General features: G+C 43.6%; 1 protein-coding gene across 4 annotated transcripts in view; it reads right to left on the bottom strand.

Moving 5' to 3' along the window:
* PDZRN3 (PDZ domain containing ring finger 3) overlaps positions 1-14,119 on the bottom strand; it is a 227,928-nt gene that overhangs the window by 56,979 nt on the left and 156,830 nt on the right. Inside the window, exon 1 of one of the 4 annotated variants that reach the window (XM_014851955.3) lies at positions 8,835-8,980. The exons of the other annotated variants lie outside the window; for them this stretch is intronic. The gene's annotated coding sequence lies outside the window, so the exon portion shown is untranslated. Of the gene's footprint in view, positions 1-8,834; positions 8,981-14,119 lie in introns of those variants that run through there. 4 annotated transcript variants of the gene reach the window in all.

The following is a 14,119-nucleotide window of genomic DNA, read 5'->3' as shown; positions in this document are numbered from 1 at the left end:
TGGGATTCCACCTGAGAGAGAGAAGAACAGGAGATGTGACAAAGAGAGACGGGGGAACATGGAGATGGAGAAGGGGAAGATGAGTGGACGGGTGTCAGGACAGGATTTGAGGAATTAAGATGGCGCCACACACATCCTTCAATGTCCCGGATGGCTTAAGCCAGGCTTAGCCTCGACAAGAGAGAACTTAGAGAAAGAAAGCAAGCACCAGTACGTAACAGCCAGGACAAGAAAACTCGGGGAGAGCAAAGGGGAGATTTGGAACTGGAGCTGAGGGATACGTGAAAACAGCACCAATTGTATTAACGTGGATTGAGAGAGATGACCAGAAAAAAAGGCCAGAAAAAATGTACCTAAAGGGACAACTGAATATTACAACACCCTAGAGGGACAGAGGAGGAGATGTAATCTCATCTCAAAGTTAGAGGTCACAAACTGTATGCTGGACCAGTGCAGCATCTTCAAAATTTTGGATTAGGTACTAATTTAATAAATCAGGAGCTTTCACCCAAAATGTATAAATTTTTTTTTTTTTTGGACATCTTTTGATAAATTCCCACGATGTGGCACACAGGGCCTTGCATGCCTCTGTGACAAACATGAGGAGCAGCAGAGTAAAGGATGTCCCCTGAGATGGGGGACGTGGTCTCCTCACTGGCCCAGTGTAAGCTAGAGTACACCAAGACACCCAGGTCCCCGTGGCCTTGGTTATATATTAAAATATGAAATATGAGAGTCTCACTTTAAGACCACAGCGGGAGATGACAGGCCAGGCTGCTCAGAAGCCCCACTCCACCCATGGGGAGGCAGTGCCCACCAACGCTGGGTCTCCCGTGAGCTCATTTCATGAGGGGGCGTGGGAACGAGGCTGCTCCCAGCTCACCAGTCCAGCTCAGGGGTGGTAGGAGGAAGACAGCAGCGGGAGTCACTGCCATCAGTGGAAATAAAAGCCTCGCTTCATACCTTCCACCTATTGATTCACACTCCTTATTAATCACCTGCTGTGAGCCAGACACTGTTGTTTAGTGATAAACAAAACACATGAAATCCCTGTCCTCATCAAATACTCACCGTGCATCTGACTTATGGCCAGCCCAGGACTACTGCCGCTCTGGCTAAGTTCACCCATGGCTTCCCAGTTGTCAAACTCCAACAATCCCTCAGTCCTTGACCCGGGTAACTTTTCTGCAGCATCCTCCCCTCTGAGGCCTTCCCATGTCTACACATGTGTGCATTCCAAACTTCCAGCCATAGGGAGCTGCCATGATTCTTGATGTATGGCCTCAACACTATTTATTTGATATCTTTCTTTAAAGCTACTAACTTGGTTTTATTTAAATAAACGTATTTCAAAAGGTAGCTTAATCCCTACTATAAATGGGAAACCATTATCACTTGCTCTGTATAAAAAATTACTATAAAAATCACATGAATTTCAAAATTAAAAAAGCGTTTATGCCCATACTATGCCCCACCATGTTTAACATAGTGTTTGGAGCGAACCTCCACTTGGCACCGAATTTCAGCCTCTCTGTGACCTTGCGAACACCTGACTTGCAGCCTTCTCTATCTCCCACTACCCCTCCTGTGCTCGGGTCTGCTTTCTGATGGATGCCCCCAATCCCTTCACTCCATCATGCTTTTATTGAGCCTGTTAGCACTAACTGGAATACCCTCGGCATACACCTAAGCTTGCTGAAATTTGAACTCCATCCTTCAACCCATCATATGGAAGCCCGCTCCAATTTCCCCCATCAGAACTCATCTCTCGTTCTTAGGTGCTCTGTCAGAGCATTTGCTATAATCTGTCCTGCGCTAGCTTCTTGGGGACGTGCCTGTCTGTCTTTTCAACCATTTAACTCAGGCTGGCAAACGTTACACTAAGTGCTTGGGCTCGAATGGTGACTGTGACCGGCTTCTTCCTTCTAGGAGGACAGCCACAAGTTTCTGAAGACAGAAACCACACAATGTTTTATGACCAATAAACAGTTTCATTACAGTGATTAATCAATAAGCGTGTATCTACTGGGCATCTGCGCCACACATCGCAGCAGGTGAGGGAACACAGAAAAATTGTAAAACCTTGTCTCTGTACTCAGGGAGGTTAACAACCTCTCCTGGGAGACAGGACTGGACTCTAAGGGGGGAAAGGAGAAGCCAGCGCTGCAGAGAGCAGAGGCGGAGCGGAGCGAGGAATATTCCTCCTAATGATCCCAAAGAGATGACTACAACAAAGCTCGTCGGGGCCACGGAGTGCTTACTACAGCCTCTATGGAGCAGGTGCAATGTGAGCTGGTTGCTGCAAGATGAAGGGAATTTGGAGATAGGGGAAAAAACCCAGGTGGAGCCACATGTGCTTTGAAAAGTTGGAGGGAGAACTTCCTGACTGGAGATGAAGCTGGGAGCCAGGGCCATGGTGCCCAGGAAAGGTAAGTCCATGGGACTGTGGTCTTAAAGCAAATGAATGATGGGACAGAACGGATGTCTGAGAAAGTGGCCTGGGACTGGTGTGTACGCTGACATGAACGGGGGAAGGTATAATATGGCGAGAGGGTGAGACGAGGGTAGAGGCAAGGAGTGGGGAGAAAGAGCCCATGTCCAAATTCAGAACTGGGTGTCCCGATCGGCAAATGACTTTGGTTGATGTCAGGCTGAACTACAGCCACAAGTGGATTTGGAAACCACAGCATCTCTTTTTCATTCTTGGAAGAGTCTAGGATTCAGGACATGCCCCTGCAGTACACTGTCCTTTCAGACAGCCCGTAATTGAGCCATAGGCTCCTGGACTGCTTGGGTCAGAAGGAATCTGGAGGACAGGAGAAGCAGGAGCTGGATGGATGACTTGGGCACTAAAGGGAAGCTAGTTCAATACTTTAAAACCACTCAGAAGATAAGCAAGTAGTTGCGATGAAGAGACTCACTTGAGAAAAAAATTGCAAAGTGAGGCTTCATAATTCACTGGGAGCTATAAGGTTCATGTGCTATCAAGTCTGAAATTACTTATCAAGCTTCTACCCTGGATTTACTTTCTATACAAAACAGCACTTCAGAGAATACGTAAGTAAACACTGTTATGACCAACGGTTTGTTTTCAGAGAAAAATGTTCTCACAAATGGCAATACTAATTTTTAACATTCTCTGGGAAAATACAACAACTCGATATACTTGAGACCTGGGTAAGAACTATTGACATTGTACTTAATCTTTAAAACTGATAGACTTGTGTCCAAAAGCTAATACAGTTCTCTAATACAAACCGGGGGAAGTAACACACTAGATCACAGGCTACCCTCAGGCTTCGGGTTCCGGTCTTACGGGCAGAGCCCAAGGGCAGGGAAAATTGAAGTGATTTAAAATGGTCCCTGATAGGATATATCTGATATTAGTGGGCTTGCTGAAGCGAAACAGTAATCTCAGAGAGATACAGAGGAGTAAACCTATTAACGTGCGTCCAAATGTTTCGATGCCTGGACCTCAACATCTTTCAGGCGATACACCCGCGGGAGAGGCAGACTTGTGCTGGGTGCTATGAACGAGAAAGCTGACGAATGGGTGCTCTGAAACCACGATTTATTTTTGGGATGAACTGAGGAGCACTCACTAACAGCTTCTTTCACTTCACACCTTTCACTGCAGAGGTGTCCCCATCAGCATTCTGAGTTCTGTCCATTTTTTTGTGTCCCTCTGCCATGAACTACGTTAGGGTGAGGCATTTTATTACAGGAAAAGGAACAAATACACCGTTACCTAGACAGTGAGCATTCCTTCAAAGCTTTGCTTGACCAAGCTGTCCCATGGCCCCACTCGCCAGCCATGTCAGCTAAGCTATTAATCGTACCGTGTACACTGCTCTCTGTCACTTGCAGTTCACAGACGAGTGAAATTAAAGCGAAAAAATGTCTGAGGACCAAGAGAGTGGCCAAATACATATTTTGTCTTATAAGGATCTTTAAAATAATTTCTACTAGTACCTTAATTGGAAAAAACCCTGAAAGGATGACTGGACATAATCGAAGAATTTTAACAATAAATTTATGTTTACAAAACTCACTACTGTCTTATTTGACTCTTTTTACAGGTATTTGGCCACTGCAGGTACAGACATTGACATGGCCCTGGGAAGCTGGAAGAGAATGTGCATACCAGGCTGCTTCTGGTGACACGAAACTTCTCTGGTTATGTAGAGGGCACAGAAGAATGGAGAACCAAGCACCTTTTCTGCTCCGTTCCTTCTTGAAAATACTGAATAGTACTCTGTCAAGCCAGTCAGTTTTATTTTCTTGCCCTCTTGACTTGTGCATTCAGTGTTCCCCATGTCAACAATGCTAGGCGGGGCTACCTCCTGGTCCCCGCCTTCTCCCACTTCATTTATTCCCAGCTTGCTGCAGCTCTCTGCTGACAGTCAGAAAACAGTACAGAAGGATTCCTGACTGATTCAGACTGATGTGGGCTGAACCTTCACTGCTTCTTGCCAATCTCTTGAAAATACACACATTTTTGCAATCCATGTGTTTGTCTCTCTGTTAACTCAGCTCCCCAAATTACTTGCATTGGTGGAAAAGCAGACTTTGTGGACTTCTTAAACTATATACCCTTGTCCTATCCTCCCTGCACTGTTTTGCTCCCTCAGTTTATACAGGAAACGGAGGCCCCTCTCCCTCTGAACTCAGACTCTCTGCACTTATAGAGACGGTCTGCCAAGCTATGATCCCTTGCACTGTGCGGTCTACTCTAGTCCCTGCTGCCTGTCTCTTCCCTCCACAGGCCTACAGAGGTTTCCCCATCCTGAAGACTCTCCAGTCTGCCATCCCCTAACCTGTTCTTTCTCTTTCCATTCACTGACACTCCTTGATAGAGGAGTCCACATGTACCATCTCTTCTTTCTCACCTCAACACTCTGGTTTTGAGGGGTTGTCCTCAACCCTTCTTCTCACAACCAAACATACTCTACTCAAACTATCCCATCTAGGGTGACAATGACCTCTCAACTGTCACAGCCAAAAGCCTCTTGTAAGTCCTTAATTCAAACTATCTAAGTAGGAGGACAGAAAGATCCATAGTCTAACTTTCACTTCCACCAACTTTAGAAATAATTAAATCATAGTCCAAAAAGACTGCAGGCCGTGTGGTCAGCCAGCCAGCTACTTAGTGGCACAACTGGGATGTGGCCTCAGCCTTCTGGCCGCCATGTTAGTGTGCTTTTTCCTAAACACCACCATCTGCCTTGCCTTCCCCTATAAGCTCTGACCCTGTTGACCATCCACTCCTTCTCAGCTCTTCCTTAGTCTTCCTGATAGTACATGTTCCTGATCTCCCGGGATCGCTCTGGTGACTCCCGCTGGTTCCTCTTCTTCCTCTACCTTCTAAATAAATGTAGATACCCTCCAAACACCATAGCCTTCCTAGTAGTAAGCAGAACATCTAGCAAAGATAGTAATTTCCTCTTTTCCACCTCTCTTCTATCTTTACGTACTTCCATCAATGGGAGTTCAGCATATTAGAAATGCCCTCTGACATCTAAAATTATCCTTCCCTTCCATCACTGGTAAATAAGCACCTACCATGAGAGAGTTAACAGAACGTAGAGATGAGTTGGGGATCAGGGCTCAGACTGCTTAATTTCAAATCCCAGCTCGATCTCTTGAGGACATGACACTGGGACTTTGCAAGTTTCTCCCTAGGTCTCCATTTCCTCATCTCACCACAGAGGATTGTTGTGAAGACTAATGAGAAAGCTTTTTTGAATTAGTAGAGTGGCTGGCTCATAGCATTCATGTAAATGCTCAGGAGATTTTGCCTTTTTCTTTTTACTTAAATTTTCAGTATTAATGTGTGCCAGAGATGACTCAAGCCATAGTTCCTTCTCTTGAGTAGGCTCAGTGTCTGTAAGGCCCGGAGATGCATCAACTAAATGGTGCAATCAACTTTAGATGTGCTAAGACAAATGTATGCAGAGGTAGTGTGGGGAGAAAGGAGTGAAGAGCTCATTTTACTTAGCACATCAGAAAAAGCTTCACTTGAAGAGTTGAACATCGATCCGAATCTTGTTTTCCCTCCTGGGAATGAAGCTCCTGTATGCACCACATGTAAGCTTTATATAAAAGGAAGCTTTGGAAAAGAGCAATAACACGGCAAGGAAAAAACCTGAAAACATTTAGAACAGAATTGCTCAGACTTTGGGGTGCATGAGAATCTCCCCTACTAGAGAGTGCGGTGTTGGTGTTTGTTAAATGCGGATTCCTAAGCTCCACCTGAAGAGGCAACCATTCAGTAGGCCTGGGCACCCTTGTTTTTCATGCAGGTGGTCCATGAATCACACGATGAGCACCCCGTTTGGGAGGAAGAGTGGATGTGATGATGGAGATGAACCAAAGTAGCTTCTGATGATCATTACACGCAGGCTCTCATCTCTTCCTAGGAGTGACCTCTGCGGCTTGGGTGGCAAACTTGCTTTTGGATTCAGAAAGAAAAAGCTACATTTTGCAAACATCATGGTATAGTAAACAGTTCCCTGCTTTGACAGTTTACTCCATAAAAAGTTTTGGGTTGCTTGAGGAAGCTCTGCCTGTGGCCTTCCGCTCCTGCCTAGTCTCTTCTCCAGGAGGAAATGAGCTCAAGTTTCCCTGCTTAATTCTAGCTACCAGTGGTGGGCAAGATGCACAGGCCAAAATAATTCGCAGCCACCCCCTTGAGGCATTCACAATATCTAAAACCTTAAGCCAGAGGAGGCCTGGAAACACCTGGTAGGATACAGCCACACCTGCAGCACCAAAGTCGGAACAGGCACCTTCATATTGAAAACCAACCACAATGACTCCAACTACCAGCTTCCAATGCTATTAAGAACCTTCGCTTTCTCGCTGCAGTGTGCTGTGTGGTGTGGTTGGGGTCATAGGGCTGATTTTCATGGCCCTTTGAACCTCCAATTCTTGTATGTTTCTTTGAATTTCATTTGAAGCCTGGTCTTTAAGAGATAGGGGGAAGAAATCGCGGATAATGAGAGCTTAAAATATTCTCATTTCATGGTGGTGCTAACAAGTGAAACTACAAGTAATGATGTAATCCAACTTGTCAAAAAGGAAAATGAAAAGAGGAGACAGAAGGCAGGACAGAGCCTTGGGACTCACATGCCATGTCATCTTCTAATTAACTAACTGATCCTTTAAACTGTCAAACTCGGAGAGGAACTCCATGGCCTGGTGTCTGATTAATATTCATACTTGGGCATTGGATGCTCTGATTGGGGTCCCAGTGGTTGTAGTTAAACATCAGTCTTTAAAAAAGACAGAGAGAAATCAAAACCTGCCTGGCCAGCCAGTCTCCAGGTTTTACATTCATAGGGAAATGAGAGAAGGCCACCCTGAAGTCCAGAATCCACAGCGAGGGCAAATCCTCCATGGATGCATATTGATTTCTGCATCATGATGAGGACTTGTATATTGAAAAAATAATTATTTTGCTTCTTTCTACTGGCAGCCACATTGTTAATCACACTCCGTGCCTCACTGTTAAAGAAGCGAACGATGCATGTAAAATTACATAGCATTCGGTAATATAATCAAGCTTTTAATCTCAAACAAAAATAATTGAATATATAATTTAATCAAAGCAAGCTAGAATCGATCAGTTAGTTCAGCTATAGTAAGTGGCAACCTGGACTTTTACTCTTACAGCACCGGCTGCAAAACTATATATTCCCTCCCTCATGCTGACTTCCCTCGACAACGACATGTTTTGGTCCAGAGGGTCAGAAGATCCTGTTCTATCTCCCAGCCACGAACAGCCGAGCAGGTCACCCTGTGGGTTGCAGAAGATGGTGACATGAGGATGGGCCCTTCAGAGGCACTGGACTGACCAGGCCTTTCCTTTGCTCTCAGTTCACATTTTATTAATTAAAGGCCTTTAAAGGAAGAAAATAATTCAACTGAGTTCCACTGTGCATTCTGATGGCATTGGCTTTTAGAAAATATTTCCCAAATTATAACTTGAGCCTTACTTCACATGGTATAAGTTCACCCACATTACTCTATCCTGGACTGAGATGCCACACATCCCACAAACCTTCTCTCTAGCAGTTCTTTATCCTATAGAGCTTATTAAACATTCCCAAGCCCTTGCTAAACTTATTACTAAGCTATTTCAACTTATATTAAAAATGGGTGACACTGCTAATGAATGTGCAGATTGGGATCATAATTCACACACACACTGAATACAAATGGTGTGGAACAGCTAGACTCCAGCTGATCAATTCCACCAACAGATATTGAGGCCCACCATGTAATCTGACACATTAATAAGTCACAGTTCATTTCCTTTTTTTTGAGGCAGGGGAGAGGACATACCACACATATTAATCAATACATTTTTAATAAAGGAATAGCCTACTCCTAAAAAATAAGTATATACACTCCAAAGGACTTGTAGGACTTTGCAAATTGAAAGAAATTCATGTTGTTTCAGGGTACAAGTCTAAATGCCAGGGGCATTCATGTATTTCTTCTACCTAGACTAGGAGAAGGATAAAAACCATCCCACAGCATCAAGAGTACTCTGGCTGGGTCATGCCCACCTGTGAAAGACATAACTAACAGGCTAAAGAGGAAAGACCGGCTGATGCTGCTCATCAGGGACCTTAGTTCCTCCAGCCCCTCTGGATGAGACCATCACAATTCACGGTCAAAAAGGTTCTCCCCCGGCTCCTTATTTCTAGGATGACTTGGAACATTTCTCATGCTCTTAAAGAAAAGCCGACACACTCCAATTTCACACACGCCCACCTCTACTTGGAGCTAGCCCACCGGGGAGACCTCCCGTCACCGCCCAGCCTGACCTGTACACTCCGTGTCGGGAAGAACCCACTATCGTGGCAGGGAGAGTCCTGACGTCTCACTTCAGAAGCCAACGCACAATGTCAACGCACCGCTTGCCAGACGACATCCTGTGCTGTGTTCCTCGGAGCTGCAAATACTTCTTTGGGTGGGGAGCAGACTCTGGGGACACCGAAACTGGCTCAAATCCACAGGCCATAAAGTAATTACTGGTATCTTTCAGGGCAAGCGCAGTAAAAAATAATTGCTCTCAAATTTTTACTGCTAATGAATGATTGGTACAGTCAATATTTGTGTTGTTGGGAGTGGATATGTATAAGTGTGTGTATGTGTGTGTGCACAAGAGAAGGAGAGAGAGAGAGAGAGGAGGAGAAGAAGAAGAAGAAGAGAGAGAGAGAGGAAGAGAGGGATTAAGAGGGACCAAGAGGAGAAGAGTCTTTTGGATGCAAACACCCAAACCAGTCCGTCAGCCCGGTTAACAACTCTGAACCACCAGACCACAAATGCTGAATATGTTGACTTTAAATGTCTACAGGGAACATATGCCACGGATCAAAGAACACACTGATTAATCCAACAGAGACCAAAGTCTGTCACTTTGGTCATGGTGCAAAGACGCGCCAAACTGGGTCACTAAAAAGAGTAAATAAATAGGAGAAAAAGACCAAAGCAAAATTGGTTTCAAAGAGGGGCTGAGCTGCCGACTACCTGTCTAAATGTGACTTGGCTTGACTGGGTAAATATCTTTCCTTCTCCAGCACATCTGCCCACTTGTGTTCAAGCAGCACTTCCCCTTTCTTAAAACAACTACCAGCTTGCCGACGCCAGCTAACTCTCACTCACACCGTAATCACTTCATATTACATTAGGTCATCAGCTTTCCCTCTGTTGAATCCCACAGACATTCCAGCTTCTCATCACACACACAGCCCTATAAACATAGATTTAAAGATAACTCTGCTCATGTTGTTTACTGGGAAGATGGTTCTCATAAGTAACAGGAATCCATCACTAGCACGAACAGTCAACACAAAGAGAAAACTGTGAGAGACAAATACAATTGCATCTTTACTAGTATATGGAAGAAATAAACTGCCATGTTTTTACGGGCCAGTTGGCTTGTCTGGTTAGGACGTGGATGCAGCTGAGGCCTCGGTGGTGAGCCTGATTCCCTTGTGAAGAGGACAAATGGCCTCACGGCTACAGAATCAATCCTTATCTCCATCCACCATCCCACAAATATACACATGATAAAAGCAAAGACATGGTCAATGTGGCAGGTTAGTAGTGGGGTCTCAGGCAGACGGGGGACGGGGCGGGTGAATTTAGAGTTGAGCAACAAATACATTTCTTTTCTCTGCCACCAACATGATGACAATCACTTGTTATTTTCTCCCAAGAAACCAGAAAATATCTGCCACACAGAATTCTCCAAAACTAATATGGGAATACACGCTTTGTGTAATTTTATTTAAATGTGCTTCTCTCTAACTTCACTGAGGGCAGAGCCATGTGCTGGGAACTCCATGCTCACAGGGGACAAAATGTAAGGTCAAGTCAGTTCTGGCTGGGCCAGGCTTCTAGACCATCCCACTGCCACCCCAACTGGTACTATTATTCATGCATTGATTTAATACTTGGAATTCCAAAGCAGAGGCATTTCCTTTCAGCTTTCTTTGTGGGGCACCATATTTTACTTGGTTTTAAGTTTTGAGTTACCCCAATGCTATCCCCCCAAAACCAGGCTAACATTTTACTAAAAGGATACGGTTGAATAATTTTATAAGTCATTCATGAGATAACAACTGGCGCCAACAAAGCGAGCTTTCCAAAGGAAATTCTTTTTAACCAGCCACATATCTGTTTTTCTGAAAGTCCACTGCAGTTGTCCTTAATGTGTTCTTCTGCATAATTTATTGGGCAGCTGTCAAACATGCATGCCCTCCTGTCTCATATCTGACATTTGTACAGTGAGAAATGACATCGGAATGGGCTACGAACAAACAGACACTCTGATTGAATAAGTGAAAGAAAAGGAGTACGATGATGAGAGAAAACAGTTGGGAGAAAGTATGCTACACCCTTGTCCAGCAGACAGGCCTATGAACGATTTTACTGCTAATTCTTGAACAGTCCACAGAAATTGACTTACTTCACAGAATCACTTCACAATGGCTTAGGCCTTTTTTTTTTTTAAAGTATAGTAATTTCAAAATACACAAAGTCATTTCTTTATGCTTTAGCATACATATAAATCTACATATAATTTATATAATCTACAATGATTTTATCAAGTCAACAATGTTGACATTATAATGAAAAGCACTGGTTGAAAAACTTAAATTTCTCTGAAGAGAAATTTAATTCCTACAAGTGGGTCAAACAATGGAAATCTGAAAACCTCCCAGGCACGTGTGAATCCACGAAGCATTGTTACTAAGCTAACATATTCATTCTTTTTGATCTCCTTCCATTTCCTGCATTGTATTCAGTGCCTCTTATCCTTGTCCAACATCAACAGGTCATTCGCAGAGGGGTCAGTGTTGGCCAAGATAAATAACCATTATAAAACCTCTAGCATGTTTTAAATCAACAACCAAAGTGGCCTACTCTGTTTAAAGAATAAATTCCAAATATTTTCACGGCAGAGGGTGGCCAAGGCCCGTGAAAAGTACAGGTACAAATTACAGTTAAATGATCAGATCACAGCAAGCTGTTCCAGCACAAGCTGCCCCCACCTTTTTTTTTTTTTTTTGAGGAAGATAAGCCCTGAGCTAACATCTGCTGCCAATCCTCCACTTTTTGCTGAGGAAGACTGGCCCTGAGCTAACATCTGTGCCCATCTTCCTCTATTTTATATGTTGGATGCCTGCCTCGGCATGGCTTGACAAGCGGTGCGTAGGTCTACACCCATGATCCAAACCGGTGAACCCTAGGCCTCCGAGGCAGAATGTGAGAACTTAACTGCTGCGCCACGGGGCTGGCCCCAAGGTTCCCCATTTCTAAACCAGCTTGAAAACAAATATAGAAGACAGTGCCCCTTGGGCAGGACAGTAAGCCTGGGCTTCATGTCACAGGTAGGTATGTTTCAGAAGAGTTTCATACACATTGCTGAAATTATAACTACTTATGCAAACGCAGGAGTCCTCACCAAATCTACCAGAGCCAGAGAATGAGAGCCCAGAGGAACTCAGGGCAGGGAGAGGCAGTGATTCTCCTAGACTCTAGCTGTCTCTTCCCCTCCCCAACCCAAAGCCCATTAGCAATGACTGCCACTCCCTCACCTGAGCAAGGCGATGCATGGCGACATCAATATGTCTCCAAACTGTCCCTTCAGAGAGGTAATAGAAAGGGGCCGATGTGAATAGCCCAAGAGTTACTAATATCTAGCTTCGAGAAGGACTACTTCACTCCAGATTTACTTCTTCTGTTTGCTTTGCCTAGCTTGTTACTGGAATTAATCTGCATTATTTAAGAACAGTCATTAAGGTGGGTGGAGCAGCATCTATAAATGCTAAGGACCAAGCAGGCCAAGAATAACATTGCCCATGACCATGATGAAGATCTACATTTATAGCCATGGAGAGATGACTAGAACATGGTGCTGACTGAGAAACAGGAGATTCTAGAATAAACAGGAACAGTGTGGCATTATTGTATACATTACTAAACAGGTGGATTAAAAAAATGCATGAATAAATAAATGAATACATAACATCCAGAGGATGTTTACCCAGATCTCATCTCTTGTGTACTGGGATATCAAATGATTTTAAGTTTCCTCATTATTAAGATTTTTTTTTTGGCACTGATGTTTTGGTCTGATTGAGTTATCATCTTTAGGAAATATGTCTTGAACTTCTACACTCTTAGTGCACAGGCTGATTTCTCCTAGAGTTCCATCCAATTTTGTACCTCCTGTTTCAAGCTGTTTGTTTGGTAGCGTACACATATTCTTGGTGAATTGAACTCTTATCATTTGAGAGTCCCCCTCTCAGTTTTCACAATAAGTTTACGTTTTTATAATTGGGAAAAGAGGCTGTTTTCATGTAGAAGAAAGAATCACCATGAGTAATGACCAAACCCTATTCTCAGATCATCATCATCAATATGCGTTAAGCATTACTCTGCATTATTTAATTTAATCCTTACAATAACCCCACGAGATAAAAACTCTTGCCTAGAATATTCCTTCCAGTTTGTAGACAAGAAAGGTGACGTTGAGAAGGTTAGGTAACCTACTCAGAATCACACAGTAAGTGCTGGAACCAGAATCCAACCTCGGTTGATCCAACTATAGAGCCTGACCTCTTAATGACGACATGATGCTACGTTGACTTTAAGAAACGGCTCCACCACTATCCTCACACTTGTAAAGAAAGACATTTCAGATCCAGGCAGTCAAGACATTGGCCACTATGTGCCACCTGCGGAAGTCTACTTTCTTAGCCTGTAGAGGCTCTCAGGAGCAAGGAATATGATTTCTGAGCTTCTGTTTTTCTCACTTGCAAAATAGATATCATAATTAATCTTGTTCTAAGAATGAAAAAGTCTTATTTGTTTCCAAAATCCTCTGAGAGGGTGAGATGTAATATGCCAGTTTTAACAACGATGGGTCATTTTTCGCTAGCATTGAGCAAATAAAAGCATAAAACTGCATTTAGGTTTTTCAAACACAGATGCAGACAAGTCAAAACATACATTTTCTTCACTAGACCAACTGTCCTCCTCTGACCTCTTCCTAATTTTCCTGATGATGTCTGAACAGAACATGCTGATTTGGGTAATTCCACATCCATGCACAAAAATAATCGATGACATCAGCATAGTTATGGGAATTAGACTTATTAGTTAATTACAGAACCAGCAGAGGGAGCACAAACCCTGCATAAATAATCACCATTTCTTCTGAGCTTAAAAAACAGCAGTAATGGTGGTAGGGAGAAATACATTTAAAACTAAATTAGTAGTAGTCAGAAGATGTTCTTTGCTTTCTTGGAACGGTGTTAGGGTAAAAACGCAATACACTGTCCATACAGTCTAATATAAACGTTAGCTTCTTGGATATCTAGGAGAAAGAAAGCTGTGTATGTTTCCCTCGGTATCATGGTGAGACCCTCCCCACCGGAGGAGTAATTAAGGTCAGATGGTGAGACTTGCCCAGAGTTGGCAAATATTGACTTATTCACTATGATATCAGAGCAGCTTTCATTTTAGCTTTGCCCACCCTAACAAAGTCCTGGGTGAGTAGACCAATCTTATTTTCCTAAGATGCAATCAAGGTTTA

This window comes from Equus asinus, chromosome 21 (genome assembly GCF_041296235.1).
Source record: "Equus asinus isolate D_3611 breed Donkey chromosome 21, EquAss-T2T_v2, whole genome shotgun sequence".
Lineage (NCBI taxonomy): Eukaryota > Metazoa > Chordata > Mammalia > Perissodactyla > Equidae > Equus > Equus asinus.
The sequence above is the reverse complement of the archived record's forward strand: the minus strand, read 5'-3'. Positions and strand labels throughout refer to the sequence as shown.